The sequence below is a fragment of the Phyllobates terribilis genome, unplaced genomic scaffold (assembly GCF_046119375.1).
Source record: "Phyllobates terribilis strain yellow unplaced genomic scaffold, ASM4611937v1 Scaffold_1__5_contigs__length_1240528914, whole genome shotgun sequence".
In the NCBI taxonomy this organism is placed as follows: domain Eukaryota; kingdom Metazoa; phylum Chordata; class Amphibia; order Anura; family Dendrobatidae; genus Phyllobates; species Phyllobates terribilis.
The window spans coordinates 696419691-696446051 of NW_027362761.1; positions in this window are offsets into that span (position 1 = coordinate 696419691).

The window sequence follows — 26361 nt, forward strand, 5'->3', positions numbered from 1 at the left end:
TACATTGTTCAAGGAATTCCTCTGAAGTTTATCAATGCTTTGGAACTCTTCCATTGTTCTCGGAATTCTGCTGAAGTTTAAAAATGCTTTGATTCTCTTCCATTGTTCTGGGAATTCTGCTGAAGTTTAAAAATGCTTTGGAACACTTCCATTGTTCTGGGCATTCTGCTGAAGTTTAAAAATGCTTTAGAACTCTTTCGTTGTTCTGGGAATTCTGCTGAAGTTTAAAAATGCTTTGGAACTCTTCCATTGTTCTCAGAATTCCGCTGATATTTATCAATGCTTCGGAACTCTTCCATTGTTCAGGAATTTCACTGAAGTATAAAAATGCTATGGAACTCTTCCAATGTTTTCGGAATTCCGCTGTAATTTAAAAATGCTTTGGAACTCTTCCATTGTTCTCGGAATTATGCTAAAGTTTAAAAATGCTTTGGAACTCTTCCATTGTTCTCGGAATTCCGCTGATGTTTAACAATGCTTTGGAACACTACCAATGTGCTCGGAATTCTGCTGAAGTTTAAAAATGCTTTGGAACTCTTCCATTGTTCTCAGAATTCCGCTGATGTTTAACAATGGTTTGGAAATTTTCCATTGTTCTGGGAATTCTGTTGAAGCTTAAAAATGCTTTGGAAAACTTTCATTGTTCTTGGAATTCTGCTGATGTTTAACAATGCTTTGGAACACTACCAATGTGCTCGGAATTCTGCTGAAGTTTAAAAATGCTTTGGAACTCTTCCATTGTTCTCAGAATTCCGCTGATGTTTAACAATGGTTTTGAACTTTTCCATTGTTCTGGTAATTCTGCTGAAGTTTAAAAATGCTTTGGAAAACTTTCATTGTTCTTGGAATTCTGCTGATGTTTAACAATGCTTTGGAATTCTTCCATTGTTCTCGGAATTCTGCTGAAGTTTAAAAACACTTTGTAACTCTTCCATTGTTCTCGGAATTCTGTTGAAGTTAAAAAATGCTTTGGAACTCTTCTATTGTTCACGGAATTATGCTAAAGTTTAAAAATGCTTTGGAACTCTTCAATTGTTCTCAGAATTCCTCTGATGTTTAACAATGCTTTGGAACTCTTCCATTGTTCACGGAATTCCGCTGAAGTTTAAAAATGCTTTGGAACTCTTCCATTGTTCTCACAATTCCTCTGATGTTTAACAATGCTTTGGAACTCTTCCATTGTTCTCACAATTCCTCTGATGTTTAAAAATGCTTTGGAACTCTTCTATTGTTCTCGGAAATCCCCCTAAGTTTAAAAATGCTTTGGAAATCTTCCATTGTTCTCGGAATTCCACTGAAGATTAAAAATGCTTTGGAACTCTTCCAATGTTCTCGGAATTCTGCCGAAGTTTAAAAATGCTTTGGAACTCTTCCATTGTTCTCGGATTTCCGTTGATGTTTAACAATGCATTGGAACTCTTCCATTGTTCTCGGAATTCTGCTGTATTTTAAAAATACTTTGGAACCCTTCCATTGTTCTCGGAAATCCCCCTAAGTTAAAAAATGCTTTGGAACTCTTCCATTGTTCAAGGAATGCCGCTGAAGTTTAACAATGCTTTGGAACTCTTCCATTGTTCAAGGAATTCCTCTGAAGTTTAACAATGCTTTGGAACTCTTCCATTGTTCTCGGAATTCTGCTGAAGTTTAGCAATGCTTTGGAACTCTTCCATTGTTCTGGGAATTCTGCTGAAGTTTAAAAATGCTTTGGAACTCTTCCATTGTTCTCGATATACTGCTGAAGTTTAAAAATGCTATGGAACTCTTTCATTGTTCTGGGAATTCTGCTGAAGTTTAAAAATGCTTTGGAACTCTTCCATTGTTCTCGGAATTCCGCTGATGATTAACAATGCTTTGGAACTCTTACATTGTTCAAGGAATTCCTCTGAAGTTTATCAATGCTTTGGAACTCTTCCATTGTTCTCGGAATTCTGCTGAAGTTTAAAAATGCTTTGATTCTCTTCCATTGTTCTGGGAATTCTGCTGAAGTTTAAAAATGCTTTGGAACACTTCCATTGTTCTGGGTCATTCTGCTGAAGTTTAAAAATGCTTTAGAACTCTTTCGTTGTTCTGGGAATTCTGCTGAAGTTTAAAAATGCTTTGGAACACTTCCATTGTTCTCAGAATTCCGCTGATATTTATCAATTCTTTGGAACTCTTCCATTGTTCAGGAATTTCACTGAAGTATAAAAATGCTATGGAACTCTTCCAATGTTTTCGGAATTCCGCTGTAATTTAAAACTGCTTTGGAACTCTTCCATTGTTCTCGTAATTATGCTAAAGTTTAAAAATGCTTTGGAACTCTTCCATTGTTCTCGGAATTCCGCTGATGTTTAACAATGCTTTGGAACACTACCAATGTGCTCGGAATTCTGCTGAAGTTTAAAAATGCTTTGGAACTCTTCCATTGTTCTCAGAATTCCGCTGATGTTTAACAATGATTTGGAACTTTTCCATTGTTCTGGGAATTCTGCTGAAGCTTAAAAATGCTTTGGAAAACTTTCATTGTTCTTGGAATTCTGCTGATGTTTAACAATGCTTTGGAACACTACCAATGTGCTAGGAATTCTGCTGAAGTTTAAAAATGCTTTGGAACTCTTCCATTGTTCTCAGAATTCCGCTGATGTTTAACAATGGTTTGGAACTTTTCCATTGTTCTGGTAATTCTGCTGAAGATTAAAAATGCTTTGGAAAACTTTCATTGTTCTTGGAATTCTGCTGATGTTTAACAATGCTTTGGAATTCTTCCATTGTTCTCGGAATTCTGCTGCAGTTTAAAAACGCTTTGTAACTCTTCCATTGTTCTCGGAATTCTGTTGAAGTTAAAAAATGCTTTGGAACTCTTCTATTGTTTACGGAATTATGCTAAAGTTTAAAAATGCTTTGGAACTCTTCCATTGTTCTCAGAATTCCTCTGATGTTTAACAATGCTTTGGAACTCTTTCATTGTACACGGAATTCCGCTGAAGTTTAAAAATGCTTTGGAACTCTTCCATTGTTCTCACAATTCCTGTGATGTTTAACAATGCTTTGGAACTCTTCTATTGTTCTCAGAATTCCGCTGAAGTTTAAAAATGCTTTGGAACTCTTCCATGGTTCTCGGAAATCTGTTGAAGTTAAAAAATGCTTTGGAACTCTTCTATTGTTCACGGACTTATGCTAAAGTTTAAAAATGCTTTGGAACTCTTCCATTGTTCTCGGAATTCTGCTGAAGTTTAAAAATGCTATGGAACTCTTTTATTGTTCTCAGAATTCCGCTGAAGTTTAAAAATGCTTTGGAACTCTTCCAAGGTTCTCGGAATTCTGTTGAAGTTAAAAAATGCTTTGGAAATCTTCCATTGTTCTTGGAATTCCACTGAAGATTAAAAATGCTTTGGAACTCTTCCAATGTTCTCGGAATTCTGCTGAAGTTTAAAAATGCTTTGGAACTCTTCCATTGTTCTCGGATTTCCGTTGATGTTTAACAATGCTTTGGAACTCTTACATTGTTCTCGGAATTCTGCTGAAGTTTAAAAATTCTTTGGAAAAGTTCCATTGTTCTTAGAATTCTGCTGATGTTTAACAATGCTTTGGAATTTTTCCATTGTTCACGGAATTCCGCTGAAGTTTAAAAATGCTTTGGAACTCTTCCATTGTTCTCAGAATCCCGCTGATATTTATCAATGCTTTGGATCTTTTCCATTGTTCAGGAATTTCACTGAAGTATAAAAATGCTTTGGAACTCTTCCATTGTTTTTGGAATTCCGCTGATGTTTAACAATGCTTTGGAGCACTTACATTGTCCTCGGAAATCCGCTGATGTTTAACAATGCTTTGAAACTCATCCATTGTTCTCGGAATTCTGCTGTAATTTAAAAATACTTTGGAACTCTTCCATTGTTCTCGGAAATCCCCCTAAGTTAAAAAATGCTTTGGAACTCTTCCATTGTTCTCGTAATTCCGCTGTAATTTAGAAATGCTTTGGAATTCTTCCATTGTTCTCGGAATTCTGCTGAAGTTTAAAAACGCTTTGGAGCTCTTCCATTGTTCTCGGAATTCTGCTGAAGTTTAAAAATGCTATGGAACTCTTTTATTGTTCTCAGAATTCTGCTGAAGTTTAAAAATGCTTTGGAACTCTTCCATGGTTCTCGGAAATCTGTTGAAGTTAAAAAATTCTTTGGAACTCTTCTATTGTTCACGGACTTATGCTAAAGTTTAAAAATGCTTTGGAACTCTTCCATTGTTCTCACAATTTCTCTGATGTTTAACAATGCTTTGGAACTCTTCCATTGTCCTCGGAAATCCGCTGATGTTTAACAATGCTTTGAAACTCTTCCATTGTTCTCGGAATTCTGCTGCAGTTTAAAAACGCTTTGTAACTCTTCCATTGTTCTCGGAATTCTGTTGAAGTTAAAAAATGCTTTGGAACTCTTCTATTGTTCACGGAATTATGCTAAAGTTTAAAAATGCTTTGGAACTCTTCCATTGTTCTCAGAATTCCTCTGATGTTTAACAATGCTTTGGAACTCTTTCATTGTACACGGAATTCCGCTGAAGTTAAAAAATGCTTTGGAACTCTTCCATTGTTCTCACAATTCCTCTGATGTTTAAAAATGCTTTGGAACTCTTCTATTGTTTTCAGAATTCCGCTGAAGTTTAAAAATGCTATGGAACTCTTTTATTGTTCTCAGAATTCCGCTGAAGTTTAAAAATGCTTTGGAACTCTTCCATGGTTCTCGGAAAAAAGAGCTTTGGAGCTCTTCCATTGTTCTCGGAATTCTGCTGAAGTTTAAAAATGCTATGGAACTCTTTTATTGTTCTCAGAATTCCGCTGAAGTTTAAAAATGCTTTGGAACTCTTCCATGGTTCTCGGATTTCCGTTGATGTTTAACAATGCTTTGGAACTCTTCCATTGTTCTCGGAATTCTGCTGAAGTTTAAAAATGCTTCGGAAAACTTCCATTGTTCTTAGAATTCCGCTGATGTTTAACAATGCTTTGGAATTTTTCCATTGTTCACGGAATTCCGCTGAAGTTTAAAAATGCTTTGGAACTCTTCCATTGTTCTCAGAATCCCGCTGATATTTATCAATGCTTTGGAACTTTTCCATTGTTCAGGAATTTCACTGAAGTATAAAAATGCTTTGGAACTCTTCCATTGTTTTTGGAATTCCGCTGATGTTTAACAATGCTTCGGAGCACTTCCATTGTCCTCGGAAATCCGCTGATGTTTAACAATGCTTTGAAACTCTTCCATTGTTCTCAGAATTCTGCTGTATTTTAAAAATACTTTGGAACTCTTCCATTGTTCTCGGAAATCCCCCTAAGTTAAAAAATGCTTTGGAACTCTTCCATTGTTCAAGGAATGCCGCAGAAGTTTAACAATGCTTTGGAACTCTTCCATTGTTCAAGGAATTCCTCTGAAGTTTAACAATGCTTTGGAACTCCTCCATTGTTCTCGGAATTCTGCTGAAGTTTAACAATGCTTTGGAACTCTTCCATTGTTCTGGGAATTCTGCTGAAGTTTAAAAATGCTTTGGAACTCTTCCATTGTTCTCGATATACTGCTGAAGTTTAAAAATGCTATGGAACTCTTTCATTGTTCTGGGAATTCTGCTGAAGTTTAAAATTCTTTGGAACTCTTCCATTGTTCTCGGAATTCCGCTGATGATTAACAATGCTTTGGAACTCTTACATTGTTCAAGGAATTCCTCTGAAGTTTATCAATGCTTTGGAACTCTTCCATTGTTCTCGGAATTCTGCTGAAGTTTAAAAATGCTTTGATTCTCTTCCATTGTTCTGGGAATTCTGCTGAAGTTTAAAAATGCTTTGGAACACTTCCATTGTTCTGGGCATTCTGCTGAAGTTTAAAAATGCTTTAGAACTCTTTCGTTGTTCTGGGAATTCTGCTGAAGTTTAAAAATGCTTTGGAACTCTTCCATTGTTCTCAGAATTCCGCTGATATTTATCAATGCTTCGGAACTCTTCCATTGTTCAGGAATTTCACTGAAGTATAAAAATGCTATGGAACTCTTCCAATGTTTTCGGAATTCCGCTGTAATTTAAAAATGCTTTGGAACTCTTCCATTGTTCTCGGAATTATGCTAAAGTTTAAAAATGCTTTGGAACTCTTCCATTGTTCTCGGAATTCCGCTGATGTTTAACAATGCTTTGGAACACTACCAATGTGCTCGGAATTCTGCTGAAGTTTAAAAATGCTTTGGAACTCTTCCATTGTTCTCAGAATTCCGCTGATGTTTAACAATGGTTTGGAAATTTTCCATTGTTCTGGGAATTCTGTTGAAGCTTAAAAATGCTTTGGAAAACTTTCATTGTTCTTGGAATTCTGCTGATGTTTAACAATGCTTTGGAACACTACCAATGTGCTCGGAATTCTGCTGAAGTTTAAAAATGCTTTGGAACTCTTCCATTGTTCTCAGAATTCCGCTGATGTTTAACAATGGTTTGGAACTTTTCCATTGTTCTGGTAATTCTGCTGAAGTTTAAAAATGCTTTGGAAAACTTTCATTGTTCTTGGAATTCTGCTGATGTTTAACAATGCTTTGGAATTCTTCCATTGTTCTCGGAATTCTGCTGAAGTTTAAAAACACTTTGTAACTCTTCCATTGTTCTCGGAATTCTGTTGAAGTTAAAAAATGCTTTGGAACTCTTCTATTGTTCACGGAATTATGCTAAAGTTTAAAAATGCTTTGGAACTCTTCAATTGTTCTCAGAATTCCTCTGATGTTTAACAATGCTTTGGAACTCTTCCATTGTTCACGGAATTCCGCTGAAGTTTAAAAATGCTTTGGAACTCTTCCATTGTTCTCACAATTCCTCTGATGTTTAACAATGCTTTGGAACTCTTCCATTGTTCTCACAATTCCTCTGATGTTTAAAAATGCTTTGGAACTCTTCTATTGTTCTCGGAAATCCCCCTAAGTTTAAAAATGCTTTGGAAATCTTCCATTGTTCTCGGAATTCCACTGAAGATTAAAAATGCTTTGGAACTCTTCCAATGTTCTCGGAATTCTGCCGAAGTTTAAAAATGCTTTGGAACTCTTCCATTGTTCTCGGATTTCCGTTGATGTTTAACAATGCTTTGGAACTCTTCCATTGTTCTCGGAATTCTGCTGTATTTTAAAAATACTTTGGAACCCTTCCATTGTTCTCGGAAATCCCCCTAAGTTAAAAAATGCTTTGGAACTCTTCCATTGTTCAAGGAATGCCGCTGAAGTTTAACAATGCTTTGGAACTCTTCCATTGTTCAAGGAATTCCTCTGAAGTTTAACAATGCTTTGGAACTCTTCCATTGTTCTCGGAATTCTGCTGAAGTTTAGCAATGCTTTGGAACTCTTCCATTGTTCTGGGAATTCTGCTGAAGTTTAAAAATGCTTTGGAACTCTTCCATTGTTCTCGATATACTGCTGAAGTTTAAAAATGCTATGGAACTCTTTCATTGTTCTGGGAATTCTGCTGAAGTTTAAAAATGCTTTGGAACTCTTCCATTGTTCTCGGAATTCCGCTGATGATTAACAATGCTTTGGAACTCTTACATTGTTCAAGGAATTCCTCTGAAGTTTATCAATGCTTTGGAACTCTTCCATTGTTCTCGGAATTCTGCTGAAGTTTAAAAATGCTTTGATTCTCTTCCATTGTTCTGGGAATTCTGCTGAAGTTTAAAAATGCTTTGGAACACTTCCATTGTTCTGGGTCATTCTGCTGAAGTTTAAAAATGCTTTAGAACTCTTTCGTTGTTCTGGGAATTCTGCTGAAGTTTAAAAATGCTTTGGAACACTTCCATTGTTCTCAGAATTCCGCTGATATTTATCAATTCTTTGGAACTCTTCCATTGTTCAGGAATTTCACTGAAGTATAAAAATGCTATGGAACTCTTCCAATGTTTTCGGAATTCCGCTGTAATTTAAAACTGCTTTGGAACTCTTCCATTGTTCTCGTAATTATGCTAAAGTTTAAAAATGCTTTGGAACTCTTCCATTGTTCTCGGAATTCCGCTGATGTTTAACAATGCTTTGGAACACTACCAATGTGCTCGGAATTCTGCTGAAGTTTAAAAATGCTTTGGAACTCTTCCATTGTTCTCAGAATTCCGCTGATGTTTAACAATGATTTGGAACTTTTCCATTGTTCTGGGAATTCTGCTGAAGCTTAAAAATGCTTTGGAAAACTTTCATTGTTCTTGGAATTCTGCTGATGTTTAACAATGCTTTGGAACACTACCAATGTGCTAGGAATTCTGCTGAAGTTTAAAAATGCTTTGGAACTCTTCCATTGTTCTCAGAATTCCGCTGATGTTTAACAATGGTTTGGAACTTTTCCATTGTTCTGGTAATTCTGCTGAAGATTAAAAATGCTTTGGAAAACTTTCATTGTTCTTGGAATTCTGCTGATGTTTAACAATGCTTTGGAATTCTTCCATTGTTCTCGGAATTCTGCTGCAGTTTAAAAACGCTTTGTAACTCTTCCATTGTTCTCGGAATTCTGTTGAAGTTAAAAAATGCTTTGGAACTCTTCTATTGTTTACGGAATTATGCTAAAGTTTAAAAATGCTTTGGAACTCTTCCATTGTTCTCAGAATTCCTCTGATGTTTAACAATGCTTTGGAACTCTTTCATTGTACACGGAATTCCGCTGAAGTTTAAAAATGCTTTGGAACTCTTCCATTGTTCTCACAATTCCTCTGATGTTTAACAATGCTTTGGAACTCTTCTATTGTTCTCAGAATTCCGCTGAAGTTTAAAAATGCTTTGGAACTCTTCCATGGTTCTCGGAAATCTGTTGAAGTTAAAAAATGCTTTGGAACTCTTCTATTGTTCACGGACTTATGCTAAAGTTTAAAAATGCTTTGGAACTCTTCCATTGTTCTCGGAATTCTGCTGAAGTTTAAAAATGCTATGGAACTCTTTTATTGTTCTCAGAATTCCGCTGAAGTTTAAAAATGCTTTGGAACTCTTCCAAGGTTCTCGGAATTCTGTTGAAGTTAAAAAATGCTTTGGAAATCTTCCATTGTTCTTGGAATTCCACTGAAGATTAAAAATGCTTTGGAACTCTTCCAATGTTCTCGGAATTCTGCTGAAGTTTAAAAATGCTTTGGAACTCTTCCATTGTTCTCGGATTTCCGTTGATGTTTAACAATGCTTTGGAACTCTTACATTGTTCTCGGAATTCTGCTGAAGTTTAAAAATTCTTTGGAAAAGTTCCATTGTTCTTAGAATTCTGCTGATGTTTAACAATGCTTTGGAATTTTTCCATTGTTCACGGAATTCCGCTGAAGTTTAAAAATGCTTTGGAACTCTTCCATTGTTCTCAGAATCCCGCTGATATTTATCAATGCTTTGGATCTTTTCCATTGTTCAGGAATTTCACTGAAGTATAAAAATGCTTTGGAACTCTTCCATTGTTTTTGGAATTCCGCTGATGTTTAACAATGCTTTGGAGCACTTACATTGTCCTCGGAAATCCGCTGATGTTTAACAATGCTTTGAAACTCATCCATTGTTCTCGGAATTCTGCTGTAATTTAAAAATACTTTGGAACTCTTCCATTGTTCTCGGAAATCCCCCTAAGTTAAAAAATGCTTTGGAACTCTTCCATTGTTCTCGTAATTCCGCTGTAATTTAGAAATGCTTTGGAATTCTTCCATTGTTCTCGGAATTCTGCTGAAGTTTAAAAACGCTTTGGAGCTCTTCCATTGTTCTCGGAATTCTGCTGAAGTTTAAAAATGCTATGGAACTCTTTTATTGTTCTCAGAATTCCGCTGAAGTTTAAAAATGCTTTGGAACTCTTCCATGGTTCTCGGAAATCTGTTGAAGTTAAAAAATTCTTTGGAACTCTTCTATTGTTCACGGACTTATGCTAAAGTTTAAAAATGCTTTGGAACTCTTCCATTGTTCTCACAATTTCTCTGATGTTTAACAATGCTTTGGAACTCTTCCATTGTCCTCGGAAATCCGCTGATGTTTAACAATGCTTTGAAACTCTTCCATTGTTCTCGGAATTCTGCTGCAGTTTAAAAACGCTTTGTAACTCTTCCATTGTTCTCGGAATTCTGTTGAAGTTAAAAAATGCTTTGGAACTCTTCTATTGTTCACGGAATTATGCTAAAGTTTAAAAATGCTTTGGAACTCTTCCATTGTTCTCAGAATTCCTCTGATGTTTAACAATGCTTTGGAACTCTTTCATTGTACACGGAATTCCGCTGAAGTTAAAAAATGCTTTGGAACTCTTCCATTGTTCTCACAATTCCTCTGATGTTTAAAAATGCTTTGGAACTCTTCTATTGTTTTCAGAATTCCGCTGAAGTTTAAAAATGCTATGGAACTCTTTTATTGTTCTCAGAATTCCGCTGAAGTTTAAAAATGCTTTGGAACTCTTCCATGGTTCTCGGAAAAAAGAGCTTTGGAGCTCTTCCATTGTTCTCGGAATTCTGCTGAAGTTTAAAAATGCTATGGAACTCTTTTATTGTTCTCAGAATTCCGCTGAAGTTTAAAAATGCTTTGGAACTCTTCCATGGTTCTCGGAAATCTGTTGAAGTTAAAAAATTCTTTGGAACTCTTCTATTGTTCACGGACTTATGCTAAAGTTTAAAAATGCTTTGGAACTCTTCCATTGTTCTCACAATTTCTCTGATGTTTAACAATGCTTTGGAACTCTTCCATTGTCCTCGGAAATCCGCTGATGTTTAACAATGCTTTGAAACTCTTCCATTGTTCTCGGAATTCTGCTGCAGTTTAAAAACGCTTTGTAACTCTTCCATTGTTCTCGGAATTCTGTTGAAGTTAAAAAATGCTTTGGAACTCTTCTATTGTTCACGGAATTATGCTAAAGTTTAAAAATGCTTTGGAACTCTTCCATTGTTCTCAGAATTCCTCTGATGTTTAACAATGCTTTGGAACTCTTTCATTGTACACGGAATTCCGCTGAAGTTTAAAAATGCTTTGGAACTCTTCCATTGTTCTCACAATTCCTCTGATGTTTAACAATGCTTTGGAACTCTTCCATTGTTCTCACAATTCCTCTGATGTTTAAAAATGCTTTGGAACTCTTCTATTGTTCTCAGAATTCCGCTGAAGTTTAAAAATGCTATGGAACTCTTTTTTTGTTCTCAGAATTCCGCTGAAGTTTAAAAATGCTTTGGAACTCTTCCATGGTTCTCGGAAATCTGTTGAAGTTAAAAAATGCTTTGGAACTCTTCTATTGTTCACGGACTTATGCTAAAGTTTAAAAATGCTTTGGAACTCTTCCATTGTTCTCACAATTTCTCTGATGTTTAACAATGCTTTGGAACTCTTCCATTGTTCACGGAATTCCGCTGAAGTTTAAAAATGCTTTGGAACTCTTCCATTGTTCTCACAATTCCTCTGATGTTTAAAAATGCTTTGGAACTCTTCTATTGTTCTCGGAAATCCCCCTAAGTTTAAAAATGCTTTGGAAATCTTCCATTGTTCTCGGAATTCCACTGAAGATTAAAAATGCTTTGGAACTCTTCCAATGTTCTCGGAATTCTGCTGAAGTTTAAAAATGCTTTGGAACTCTTCCATTGTTCTCGGATTTCCGTTGATGTTTAACAATGCTTTGGAACTCTTCCATTGTTCTCGGAATTCTGCTGAAGTTTAAAAATGCTTTGGAAAACTTCCATTGTTCTTAGAATTCCGCTGATGTTTAACAATGCTTTGGAATTTTTCCATTGTTCACGGAATTCCGCTGAAGTTTAAAAATGCTTTGGAACTCTTCCATTGTTCTCGGAATTCTGCTGAAGTTTAAAAATGCTTTGGAAAACTTCCATTGTTCTTAGAATTCCGCTGATGTTTAACAATGCTTTGGAATTTTTCCATTGTTCACGGAATTCCGCTGAAGTTTAAAAATGCTTCGGAGCACTTCCATTGTCCTCGGAAATCCGCTGATGTTTAACAATGCTTTGAAACTCTTCCATTGTTCTCAGAATTCTGCTGTATTTTAAAAATACTTTGGAACTCTTCCATTGTTCTCGGAAATCCCCCTAAGTTAAAAAATGCTTTGGAACTCTTCCATTGTTCAAGGAATGCCGCAGAAGTTTAACAATGCTTTGGAACTCTTCCATTGTTCAAGGAATTCCTCTGAAGTTTAACAATGCTTTGGAACTCCTCCATTGTTCTCGGAATTCTGCTGAAGTTTAACAATGCTTTGGAACTCTTCCATTGTTCTGGGAATTCTGCTGAAGTTTAAAAATGCTTTGGAACTCTTCCATTGTTCTCGATATACTGCTGAAGTTTAAAAATGCTATGGAACTCTTTCATTGTTCTGGGAATTCTGCTGAAGTTTAAAATTCTTTGGAACTCTTCCATTGTTCTCGGAATTCCGCTGATGATTAACAATGCTTTGGAACTCTTACATTGTTCAAGGAATTCCTCTGAAGTTTATCAATGCTTTGGAACTCTTCCATTGTTCTCGGAATTCTGCTGATGTTTAAAAATGCTTAGATTCTCTTCCATTGTTCTGGGAATTCTGCTGAAGTTTAAAAATGCTTTGGAACACTTCCATTGTTCTGGGCATTCTGCTGAAGTTTAAAAATGCTTTAGAACTCTTTCGTTGTTCTGGGAATTCTGCTGAAGTTTAAAAATGCTTTGGAACTCTTCCATTGTTCTCAGAATTCCGCTGATATTTATCAATGCTTCGGAACTCTTCCATTGTTCAGGAATTTCACTGAAGTATAAAAATGCTATGGAACTCTTCCAATGTTTTCGGAATTCCGCTGTAATTTAAAAATGCTTTGGAACTCTTCCATTGTTCTCGGAATTATGCTAAAGTTTAAAAATGCTTTGGAACTCTTCCATTGTTCTCGGAATTCCGCTGATGTTTAACAATGCTTTGGAACACTACCAATGTGCTCGGAATTCTGCTGAAGTTTAAAAATGCTTTGGAACTCTTCCATTGTTCTCAGAATTCCGCTGATGTTTAACAATGGTTTGGAAATTTTCCATTGTTCTGGGAATTCTGTTGAAGCTTAAAAATGCTTTGGAAAACTTTCATTGTTCTTGGAATTCTGCTGATGTTTAACAATGCTTTGGAACACTACCAATGTGCTCGGAATTCTGCTGAAGTTTAAAAATGCTTTGGAACTCTTCCATTGTTCTCAGAATTCCGCTGATGTTTAACAATGGTTTGGAACTTTTCCATTGTTCTGGTAATTCTGCTGAAGTTTAAAAATGCTTTGGAAAACTTTCATTGTTCTTGGAATTCTGCTGATGTTTAACAATGCTTTGGAATTCTTCCATTGTTCTCGGAATTCTGCTGAAGTTTAAAAACACTTTGTAACTCTTCCATTGTTCTCGGAATTCTGTTGAAGTTAAAAAATGCTTTGGAACTCTTCTATTGTTCACGGAATTATGCTAAAGTTTAAAAATGCTTTGGAACTCTTTAATTGTTCTCAGAATTCCTCTGATGTTTAACAATGCTTTGGAACTCTTCCATTGTTCACGGAATTCCGCTGAAGTTTAAAAATGCTTTGGAACTCTTCCATTGTTCTCACAATTCCTCTGATGTTTAACAATGCTTTGAAACTCTTCCATTGTTCTCACAATTCCTCTGATGTTTAAAAATGCTTTGGAACTCTTCTATTGTTCTCGGAAATCCCCCTAAGTTTAAAAATGCTTTGGAAATCTTCCACTGTTCTCGGAATTCCACTGAAGATTAAAAATGCTTTGGAACTCTTCCAATGTTCTCGGAATTCTGCCGAAGTTTAAAAATGCTTTGGAACTCTTCCATTGTTCTCGGATTTCCGTTGATGTTTAACAATGCTTTGGAACTCTTCCATTGTTCTCGGAATTCTGCTGTATTTTAAAAATACTTTGGAACCCTTCCATTGTTCTCGGAAATCCCCCTAAGTTAAAAAATGCTTTGGAACTCTTCCATTGTTCAAGGAATGCCGCTGAAGTTTAACAATGCTTTGGAACTCTTCCATTGTTCAAGGAATTCCTCTGAAGTTTAACAATGCTTTGGAACTCTTCCATTGTTCTCGGAATTCTGCTGAAGTTTAGCAATGCTTTGGAACTCTTCCATTGTTCTGGGAATTCTGCTGAAGTTTAAAAATGCTTTGGAACTCTTCCATTGTTCTCGATATACTGCTGAAGTTTAAAAATGCTATGGAACTCTTTCATTGTTCTGGGAATTCTGCTGAAGTTTAAAAATGCTTTGGAACTCTTCCATTGTTCTCGGAATTCCGCTGATGATTAACAATGCTTTGGAACTCTTCCATTGTTCAAGGAATTCCTCTGAAGTTTATCAATGCTTTGGAACTCTTCCATTGTTCTCGGAATTCTGCTGAAGTTTAAAAATGCTTTGATTCTCTTCCATTGTTCTGGGAATTCTGCTGAAGTTTAAAAATGCTTTGGAACACTTCCATTGTTCTGGGTCATTCTGCTGAAGTTTAAAAATGCTTTAGAACTCTTTCGTTGTTCTGGGAATTCTGCTGAAGTTTAAAAATGCTTTGGAACACTTCCATTGTTCTCAGAATTCCGCTGATATTTATCAATTCTTTGGAACTCTTCCATTGTTCAGGAATTTCACTGAAGTATAAAAATGCTATGGAACTCTTCCAATGTTTTCGGAATTCCGCTGTAATTTAAAACTGCTTTGGAACTCTTCCATTGTTCTCGTAATTATGCTAAAGTTTAAAAATGCTTTGGAACTCTTCCATTGTTCTCGGAATTCCGCTGATGTTTAACAATGCTTTGGAACACTACCAATGTGCTCGGAATTCTGCTGAAGTTTAAAAATGCTTTGGAACTCTTCCATTGTTCTCAGAATTCCGCTGATGTTTAACAATGATTTGGAACTTTTCCATTGTTCTGGGAATTCTGCTGAAGCTTAAAAATGCTTTGGAAAACTTTCATTGTTCTTGGAATTCTGCTGATGTTTAACAATGCTTTGGAACACTACCAATGTGCTCGGAATTCTGCTGAAGTTTAAAAATGCTTTGGAACTCTTCCATTGTTCTCAGAATTCCGCTGATGTTTAACAATGGTTTGGAACTTTTCCATTGTTCTGGTAATTCTGCTGAAGATTAAAAATGCTTTGGAAAACTTTCATTGTTCTTGGAATTCTGCTGATGTTTAACAATGCTTTGGAATTCTTCCATTGTTCTCGGAATTCTGCTGCAGTTTAAAAACGCTTTGTAACTCTTCCATTGTTCTCGGAATTCTGTTGAAGTTAAAAAATGCTTTGGAACTCTTCTATTGTTCACGGAATTATGCTAAAGTTTAAAAATGCTTTGGAACTCTTCCATTGTTCTCAGAATTCCTCTGATGTTTAACAATGCTTTGGAACTCTTTCATTGTACACGGAATTCCGCTGAAGTTTAAAAATGCTTTGGAACTCTTCCATTGTTCTCACAATTCCTCTGATGTTTAACAATGCTTTGGAACTCTTCCATTGTTCACGGAATTCCGCTGAAGTTTAAAAATGCTTTGGAACTCTTCCATTGTTCTCACAATTCCTCTGATGTTTAAAAATGCTTTGGAACTCTTCTATTGTTCTCAGAATTCCGCTGAAGTTTAAAAATGCTTTGGAACTCTTCCATGGTTCTCGGAAATCTGTTGAAGTTAAAAAATGCTTTGGAACTCTTCTATTGTTCACGGACTTATGCTAAAGTTTAAAAATGCTTTGGAACTCTTCCATTGTTCTCGGAATTCTGCTGAAGTTTAAAAATGCTATGGAACTCTTTTATTGTTCTCAGAATTCCGCTGAAGTTTAAAAATGCTTTGGAACTCTTCCAAGGTTCTCGGAATTCTGTTGAAGTTAAAAAATGCTTTGGAAATCTTCCATTGTTCTCGGAATTCCACTGAAGATTAAAAATGCTTTGGAACTCTTCCAATGTTCTCGGAATTCTGCTGAAGTTTAAAAATGCTTTGGAACTCTTCCATTGTTCTCGGATTTCCGTTGATGTTTAACAATGCTTTGGAACTCTTACATTGTTCTCGGAATTCTGCTGAAGTTTAAAAATTCTTTGGAAAAGTTCCATTGTTCTTAGAATTCTGCTGATGTTTAACAATGCTTTGGAATTTTTCCATTGTTCACGGAATTCCGCTGAAGTTTAAAAATGCTATGGAACTCTTCCATTGTTCTCAGAATCCCGCTGATATTTATCAATGCTTTGGATCTTTTCCATTGTTCAGGAATTTCACTGAAGTATAAAAATGCTTTGGAACTCTTCCATTGTTTTTGGAATTCCGCTGATGTTTAACAATGCTTTGGAGCACTTACATTGTCCTCGGAAATCCGCTGATGTTTAACAATGCTTTGAAACTCATCCATTGTTCTCGGAATTCTGCTGTAATTTAAAAATACTTTGGAACTCTTCCATTGTTCTCGGAAATCCCCCTAAGTTAAAAAATGCTTTGGAACTCTTCCATTGTTCTCGTAATTCCGCTGTAATTTAGAAATACTTTGGAATTCTTCCATTGTTCTCGGAATTCTGCTGAAGTTTAAAAACGCTTTGGAGCTCTTCCATTGTTCTCGGAATTCTGCTGAAGTTTAAAAATGCTATGGAACTCTTTTATTGTTCTCAGAATTCCGCTGAAGTTTAAAAATGCTTTGGAACTCTTCCATGGTTCTCGGAAATCTGTTGAAGTTAAAAAATTCTTTGGAACTCTTCTATTGTTCACGGACTTATGCTAAAGTTTAAAAATGCTTTGGAACTCTTCCATTGTTCTCACAATTTCTCTGATGTTTAACAATGCTTTGGAACTCTTCCATTGTCCTCGGAAATCCGCTGATGTTTAACAATGCTTTGAAACTCTTCCATTGTTCTCGGAATTCTGCTGCAGTTTAAAAACGCTTTGTAACTCTTCCATTGTTCTCGGAATTCTGTTGAAGTTAAAAAATGCTTTGGAACTCTTCTATTGTTCACGGAATTATGCTAAAGTTTAAAAATGCTTTGGAACTCTTCCATTGTTCTCAGAATTCCTCTGATGTTTAACAATGCTTTGGAACTCTTTCATTGTACACGGAATTCCGCTGAAGTTTAAAAATGCTTTGGAACTCTTCCATTGTTCTCACAATTCCTCTGATGTTTAACAATGCTTTGGAACTCTTCCATTGTTCTCACAATTCCTCTGATGTTTAAAAATGCTTTGGAACTCTTCTATTGTTCTCAGAATTCCGCTGAAGTTTAAAAATGCTATGGAACTCTTTTTTTGTTCTCAGAATTCCGCTGAAGTTTAAAAATGCTTTGGAACTCTTCCATGGTTCTCGGAAATCTGTTGAAGTTAAAAAATGCTTTGGAACTCTTCTATTGTTCACGGACTTATGCTAAAGTTTAAAAATGCTTTGGAACTCTTCCATTGTTCTCACAATTTCTCTGATGTTTAACAATGCTTTGGAACTCTTCCATTGTTCACGGAATTCCGCTGAAGTTTAAAAATGCTTTGGAACTCTTCCATTGTTCTCACAATTCCTCTGATGTTTAAAAATGCTTTGGAACTCTTCTATTGTTCTCGGAAATCCCCCTAAGTTTAAAAATGCTTTGGAAATCTTCCATTGTTCTCGGAATTCCACTGAAGATTAAAAATGCTTTGGAACTCTTCCAATGTTCTCGGAATTCTGCTGAAGTTTAAAAATGCTTTGGAACTCTTCCATTGTTCTCGGATTTCCGTTGATGTTTAACAATGCTTTGGAACTCTTCCATTGTTCTCGGAATTCTGCTGAAGTTTAAAAATGCTTTGGAAAACTTCCATTGTTCTTAGAATTCCGCTGATGTTTAACAATGCTTTGGAATTTTTCCATTGTTCACGGAATTCCGCTGAAGTTTAAAAATGCTTTGGAACTCTTCCATTGTTCTCAGAATCCCGCTGATATTTATCAATGCTTTGGAACTTTTCCATTGTTCAGGAATTTCACTGAAGTATAAAAATGCTTTGGAACTCTTCCATTGTTTTTGGAATTCCGCTGATGTTTAACAATGCTTCGGAGCACTTCCATTGTCCTCGGAAATCCGCTGATGTTTAACAATGCTTTGAAACTCTTCCATTGTTCTCAGAATTCTGCTGTATTTTAAAAATACTTTGGAACTCTTCCATTGTTCTCGAAATCCCCCTAAGTTAAAAAATGCTTTGGAACTCTTCCATTGTTCAAGGAATGCCGCAGAAGTTTAACAATGCTTTGGAACTCTTCCATTGTTCAAGGAATTCCTCTGAAGTTTAACAATGCTTTGGAACTCCTCCATTGTTCTCGGAATTCTGCTGAAGTTTAACAATGCTTTGGAACTCTTCCATTGTTCTGGGAATTCTGCTGAAGTTTAAAAATGCTTTGGAACTCTTCCATTGTTCTCGATATACTGCTGAAGTTTAAAAATGCTATGGAACTCTTTCATTGTTCTGGGAATTCTGCTGAAGTTTAAAATTCTTTGGAACTCTTCCATTGTTCTCGGAATTCCGCTGATGATTAACAATGCTTTGGAACTCTTACATTGTTCAAGGAATTCCTCTGAAGTTTATCAATGCTTTGGAACTCTTCCATTGTTCTCGGAATTCTGCTGAAGTTTAAAAATGCTTTGATTCTCTTCCATTGTTCTGGGAATTCTGCTGAAGTTTAAAAATGCTTTGGAACACTTCCATTGTTCTGGGCATTCTGCTGAAGTTTAAAAATGCTTTAGAACTCTTTCGTTGTTCTGGGAATTCTGCTGAAGTTTAAAAATGCTTTGGAACTCTTCCATTGTTCTCAGAATTCCGCTGATATTTATCAATGCTTCGGAATTCTTCCATTGTTCAGGAATTTCACTGAAGTATAAAAATGCTATGGAACTCTTCCAATGTTTTCGGAATTCCGCTGTAATTTAAAAATGCTTTGGAACTCTTCCATTGTTCTCGGAATTATGCTAAAGTTTAAAAATGCTTTGGAACTCTTCCATTGTTCTCGGAATTCCGCTGATGTTTAACAATGCTTTGGAACACTACCAATGTGCTCGGAATTCTGCTGAAGTTTAAAAATGCTTTGGAACTCTTCCATTGTTCTCAGAATTCCGCTGATGTTTAACAATGGTTTGGAAATTTTCCATTGTTCTGGGAATTCTGTTGAAGCTTAAAAATGCTTTGGAAAACTTTCATTGTTCTTGGAATTCTGCTGATGTTTAACAATGCTTTGGAACACTACCAATGTGCTCGGAATTCTGCTGAAGTTTAAAAATGCTTTGGAACTCTTCCATTGTTCTCAGAATTCCGCTGATGTTTAACAATGGTTTGGAACTTTTCCATTGTTCTGGTAATTCTGCTGAAGTTTAAAAATGCTTTGGAAAACTTTCATTGTTCTTGGAATTCTGCTGATGTTTAACAATGCTTTGGAATTCTTCCATTGTTCTCGGAATTCTGCTGAAGTTTAAAAACACTTTGTAACTCTTCCATTGTTCTCGGAATTCTGTTGAAGTTAAAAAATGCTTTGGAACTCTTCTATTGTTCACGGAATTATGCTAAAGTTTAAAAATGCTTTGGAACTCTTCAATTGTTCTCAGAATTCCTCTGATGTTTAACAATGCTTTGGAACTCTTCCATTGTTCACGGAATTCCGCTGAAGTTTAAAAATGCTTTGGAACTCTTCCATTGTTCTCACAATTCCTCTGATGTTTAACAATGCTTTGAAACTCTTCCATTGTTCTCACAATTCCTCTGATGTTTAAAAATGCTTTGGAACTCTTCTATTGTTCTCGGAAATCCCCCTAAGTTTAAAAATGCTTTGGAAATCTTCCATTGTTCTCGGAATTCCACTGAAGATTAAAAATGCTTTGGAACTCTTCCAATGTTCTCGGAATTCTGCCGAAGTTTAAAAATGCTTTGGAACTCTTCCATTGTTCTCGGATTTCCGTTGATGTTTAACAATGCTTTGGAACTCTTCCATTGTTCTCGGAATTCTGCTGTATTTTAAAAATACTTTGGAACCCTTCCATTGTTCTCGGAAATCCCCCTAAGTTAAAAAATGCTTTGGAACTCTTCCATTGTTCAAGGAATGCCGCTGAAGTTTAACAATGCTTTGGAACTCTTCCATTGTTCAAGGAATTCCTCTGAAGTTTAACAATGCTTTGGAACTCTTCCATTGTTCTCGGAATTCTGCTGAAGTTTAGCAATGCTTTGGAACTCTTCCATTGTTCTGGGAATTCTGCTGAAGTTTAAAAATGCTTTGGAACTCTTCCATTGTTCTCGATATACTGCTGAAGTTTAAAAATGCTATGGAACTCTTTCATTGTTCTGGGAATTCTGCTGAAGTTTAAAAATGCTTTGGAACTCTTCCATTGTTCTCGGAATTCCGCTGATGATTAACAATGCTTTGGAACTCTTCCATTGTTCAAGGAATTCCTCTGAAGTTTATCAATGCTTTGGAACTCTTCCATTGTTCTCGGAATTCTGCTGAAGTTTAAAAATGCTTTGATTCTCTTCCATTGTTCTGGGAATTCTGCTGAAGTTTAAAAATGCTTTGGAACACTTCCATTGTTCTGGGTCATTCTGCTGAAGTTTAAAAATGCTTTAGAACTCTTTCGTTGTTCTGGGAATTCTGCTGAAGTTTAAAAATGCTTTGGAACACTTCCATTGTTCTCAGAATTCCGCTGATATTTATCAATTCTTTGGAACTCTTCCATTGTTCAGGAATTTCACTGAAGTATAAAAATGCTATGGAACTCTTCCAATGTTTTCGGAATTCCGCTGTAATTTAAAACTGCTTTGGAACTCTTCCATTGTTCTCGTAATTATGCTAAAGTTTAAAAATGCTTTGGAACTCTTCCATTGTTCTCGGAATTCCGCTGATGTTTAACAATGCTTTGGAACACTACCAATGTGCTCGGAATTCTGCTGAAGTTTAAAAATGCTTTGGAACTCTTCCATTGTTCTCAGAATTCCGCTGATGTTTAACAATGATTTGGAACTTTTCCATTGTTCTGGGAATTCTGCTGAAGCTTAAAAATGCTTTGGAAAACTTTCATTGTTCTTGGAATTCTGCTGATGTTTAACAATGCTTTGGAACACTACCAATGTGCTCGGAATTCTGCTGAAGTTTAAAAATGCTTTGGAACTCTTCCATTGTTCTCAGAATTCCGCTGATGTTTAACAATGGTTTGGAACTTTTCCATTGTTCTGGTAATTCTGCTGAAGATTAAAAATGCTTTGGAAAACTTTCATTGTTCTTGGAATTCTGCTGATGTTTAACAATGCTTTGGAATTCTTCCATTGTTCTCGGAATTCTGCTGCAGTTTAAAAACGCTTTGTAACTCTTCCATTGTTCTCGGAATTCTGTTGAAGTTAAAAAATGCTTTGGAACTCTTCTATTGTTCACGGAATTATGCTAAAGTTTAAAAATGCTTTGGAACTCTTCCATTGTTCTCAGAATTCCTCTGATGTTTAACAATGCTTTGGAACTCTTCCATTGTTCTCACAATTCCTCTGATGTTTAACAATGCTTTGGAACTCTTCCATTGTTCACGGAATTCCGCTGAAGTTTAAAAATGCTTTGGAACTCTTCCATTGTTCTCACAATTCCTCTGATGTTTAAAAATGCTTTGGAACTCTTCTATTGTTCTCAGAATTCCGCTGAAGTTTAAAAATGCTATGGAACTCTTTTATTGTTCTCAGAATTCCGCTGAAGTTTAAAAATGCTTTGGAACTCTTCCATGGTTCTCGGAAATCTGTTGAAGTTAAAAAATGCTTTGGAACTCTTCTATTGTTCACGGACTTATGCTAAAGTTTAAAAATGCTTTGGAACTCTTCCATTGTTCTCGGAATTCTGCTGAAGTTTAAAAATGCTATGGAACTCTTTTATTGTTCTCAGAATTCCGCTGAAGTTTAAAAATGCTTTGGAACTCTTCCAAGGTTCTCGGAATTCTGTTGAAGTTAAAAAATGCTTTGGAAATCTTCCATTGTTCTCGGAATTCCACTGAAGATTAAAAATGCTTTGGAACTCTTCCAATGTTCTCGGAATTCTGCTGAAGTTTAAAAATGCTTTGGAACTCTTCCATTGTTCTCGGATTTCCGTTGATGTTTAACAATGCTTTGGAACTCTTCCATTGTTCTCGGAATTCTGCTGAAGTTTAAAAATGCTTTGGAAAACTTCCATTGTTCTTAGAATTCCGCTGATGTTTAACAATGCTTTGGAATTTTTCCATTGTTCACGGAATTCCGCTGAAGTTTAAAAATGCTTTGGAACTCTTCCATTGTTCTCAGAATCCCGCTGATATTTATCAATGCTTTGGAACTTTTCCATTGTTCAGGAATTTCACTGAAGTATAAAAATGCTTTGGAACTCTTCCATTGTTTTTGGAATTCCGCTGATGTTTAACAATGCTTCGGAGCACTTCCATTGTCCTCGGAAATCCGCTGATGTTTAACAATGCTTTGAAACTCTTCCATTGTTCTCAGAATTCTGCTGTATTTTAAAAATACTTTGGAACTCTTCCATTGTTCTCGAAATCCCCCTAAGTTAAAAAATGCTTTGGAACTCTTCCATTGTTCAAGGAATGCCGCAGAAGTTTAACAATGCTTTGGAACTCTTCCATTGTTCAAGGAATTCCTCTGAAGTTTAACAATGCTTTGGAACTCCTCCATTGTTCTCGGAATTCTGCTGAAGTTTAACAATGCTTTGGAACTCTTCCATTGTTCTGGGAATTCTGCTGAAGTTTAAAAATGCTTTGGAACTCTTCCATTGTTCTCGATATACTGCTGAAGTTTAAAAATGCTATGGAACTCTTTCATTGTTCTGGGAATTCTGCTGAAGTTTAAAATTCTTTGGAACTCTTCCATTGTTCTCGGAATTCCGCTGATGATTAACAATGCTTTGGAACTCTTACATTGTTCAAGGAATTCCTCTGAAGTTTATCAATGCTTTGGAACTCTTCCATTGTTCTCGGAATTCTGCTGAAGTTTAAAAATGCTTTGATTCTCTTCCATTGTTCTGGGAATTCTGCTGAAGTTTAAAAATGCTTTGGAACACTTCCATTGTTCTGGGCATTCTGCTGAAGTTTAAAAATGCTTTAGAACTCTTTCGTTGTTCTGGGAATTCTGCTGAAGTTTAAAAATGCTTTGGAACTCTTCCATTGTTCTCAGAATTCCGCTGATATTTATCAATGCTTCGGAATTCTTCCATTGTTCAGGAATTTCACTGAAGTATAAAAATGCTATGGAACTCTTCCAATGTTTTCGGAATTCCGCTGTAATTTAAAAATGCTTTGGAACTCTTCCATTGTTCTCGGAATTATGCTAAAGTTTAAAAATGCTTTGGAACTCTTCCATTGTTCTCGGAATTCCGCTGATGTTTAACAATGCTTTGGAACACTACCAATGTGCTCGGAATTCTGCTGAAGTTTAAAAATGCTTTGGAACTCTTCCATTGTTCTCAGAATTCCGCTGATGTTTAACAATGGTTTGGAAATTTTCCATTGTTCTGGGAATTCTGTTGAAGCTTAAAAATGCTTTGGAAAACTTTCATTGTTCTTGGAATTCTGCTGATGTTTAACAATGCTTTGGAACACTACCAATGTGCTCGGAATTCTGCTGAAGTTTAAAAATGCTTTGGAACTCTTCCATTGTTCTCAGAATTCCGCTGATGTTTAACAATGGTTTGGAACTTTTCCATTGTTCTGGTAATTCTGCTGAAGTTTAAAAATGCTTTGGAAAACTTTCATTGTTCTTGGAATTCTGCTGATGTTTAACAATGCTTTGGAATTCTTCCATTGTTCTCGGAATTCTGCTGAAGTTTAAAAACACTTTGTAACTCTTCCATTGTTCTCGGAATTCTGTTGAAGTTAAAAAATGCTTTGGAACTCTTCTATTGTTCACGGAATTATGCTAAAGTTTAAAAATGCTTTGGAACTCTTCAATTGTTCTCAGAATTCCTCTGATGTTTAACAATGCTTTGGAACTCTTCCATTGTTCACGGAATTCCGCTGAAGTTTAAAAATGCTTTGGAACTCTTCCATTGTTCTCACAATTCCTCTGATGTTTAACAATGCTTTGAAACTCTTCCATTGTTCTCACAATTCCTCTGATGTTTAAAAATGCTTTGGAACTCTTCTATTGTTCTCGGAAATCCCCCTAAGTTTAAAAATGCTTTGGAAATCTTCCATTGTTCTCGGAATTCCACTGAAGATTAAAAATGCTTTGGAACTCTTCCAATGTTCTCGGAATTCTGCCGAAGTTTAAAAATGCTTTGGAACTCTTCCATTGTTCTCGGATTTCCGTTGATGTTTAACAATGCTTTGGAACTCTTCCATTGTTCTCGGAATTCTGCTGTATTTTAAAAATACTTTGGAACCCTTCCATTGTTCTCGGAAATCCCCCTAAGTTAAAAAATGCTTTGGAACTCTTCCATTGTTCAAGGAATGCCGCTGAAGTTTAACAATGCTTTGGAACTCTTCCATTGTTCAAGGAATTCCTCTGAAGTTTAACAATGCTTTGGAACTCTTCCATTGTTCTCGGAATTCTGCTGAAGTTTAGCAATGCTTTGGAACTCTTCCATTGTTCTCGATATACTGCTGAAGTTTAAAAATGCTATGGAACTCTTTCATTGTTCTGGGAATTCTGCTGAAGTTTAAAAATGCTTTGGAACTCTTCCATTGTTCTCGGAATTCTGCTGAAGTTTAGCAATGCTTTGGAACTCTTCCATTGTTCTCGATATACTGCTGAAGTTTAAAAATGCTATGGAACTCTTTCATTGTTCTGGGAATTCTGCTGAAGTTTAAAAATGCTTTGGAACTCTTCCATTGTTCTCGGAATTCCGCTGATGATTAACAATGCTTTGGAACTCTTCCATTGTTCAAGGAATTCCTCTGAAGTTTATCAATGCTTTGGAACTCTTCCATTGTTCTCGGAATTCTGCTGAAGTTTAAAAATGCTTTGATTCTCTTCCATTGTTCTGGGAATTCTGCTGAAGTTTAAAAATGCTTTGGAACACTTCCATTGTTCTGGGTCATTCTGCTGAAGTTTAAAAATGCTTTAGAACTCTTTCGTTGTTCTGGGAATTCTGCTGAAGTTTAAAAATGCTTTGGAACACTTCCATTGTTCTCAGAATTCCGCTGATATTTATCAATTCTTTGGAACTCTTCCATTGTTCAGGAATTTCACTGAAGTATAAAAATGCTATGGAACTCTTCCAATGTTTTCGGAATTCCGCTGTAATTTAAAACTGCTTTGGAACTCTTCCATTGTTCTCGTAATTATGCTAAAGTTTAAAAATGCTTTGGAACTCTTCCATTGTTCTCGGAATTCCGCTGATGTTTAACAATGCTTTGGAACACTACCAATGTGCTCGGAATTCTGCTGAAGTTTAAAAATGCTTTGGAACTCTTCCATTGTTCTCAGAATTCCGCTGATGTTTAACAATGATTTGGAACTTTTCCATTGTTCTGGGAATTCTGCTGAAGCTTAAAAATGCTTTGGAAAACTTTCATTGTTCTTGGAATTCTGCTGATGTTTAACAATGCTTTGGAACACTACCAATGTGCTCGGAATTCTGCTGAAGTTTAAAAATGCTTTGGAACTCTTCCATTGTTCTCAGAATTCCGCTGATGTTTAACAATGGTTTGGAACTTTTCCATTGTTCTGGTAATTCTGCTGAAGATTAAAAATGCTTTGGAAAACTTTCATTGTTCTTGGAATTCTGCTGATGTTTAACAATGCTTTGGAATTCTTCCATTGTTCTCGGAATTCTGCTGCAGTTTAAAAACGCTTTGTAACTCTTCCATTGTTCTCGGAATTCTGTTGAAGTTAAAAAATGCTTTGGAACTCTTCTATTGTTCACGGAATTATGCTAAAGTTTAAAAATGCTTTGGAACTCTTCCATTGTTCTCAGAATTCCTCTGATGTTTAACAATGCTTTGGAACTCTTTCATTGTACACGGAATTCCGCTGAAGTTTAAAAATGCTTTGGAACTCTTCCATTGTTCTCACAATTCCTCTGATGTTTAACAATGCTTTGGAACTCTTCCATTGTTCACGGAATTCCGCTGAAGTTTAAAAATGCTTTGGAACTCTTCCATTGTTCTCACAATTCCTCTGATGTTTAAAAATGCTTTGGAACTCTTCTATTGTTCTCAGAATTCCGCTGAAGTTTAAAAATGCTATGGAACTCTTTTATTGTTCTCAGAATTCCGCTGAAGTTTAAAAATGCTTTGGAACTCTTCCATGGTTCTCGGAAATCTGTTGAAGTTAAAAAATGCTTTGGAACTCTTCTATTGTTCACGGACTTATGCTAAAGTTTAAAAATGCTTTGGAACTCTTCCATTGTTCTCGGAATTCTGCTGAAGTTTAAAAATGCTATGGAACTCTTTTATTGTTCTCAGAATTCCGCTGAAGTTTAAAAATGCTTTGGAACTCTTCCAAGGTTCTCGGAATTCTGTTGAAGTTAAAAAATGCTTTGGA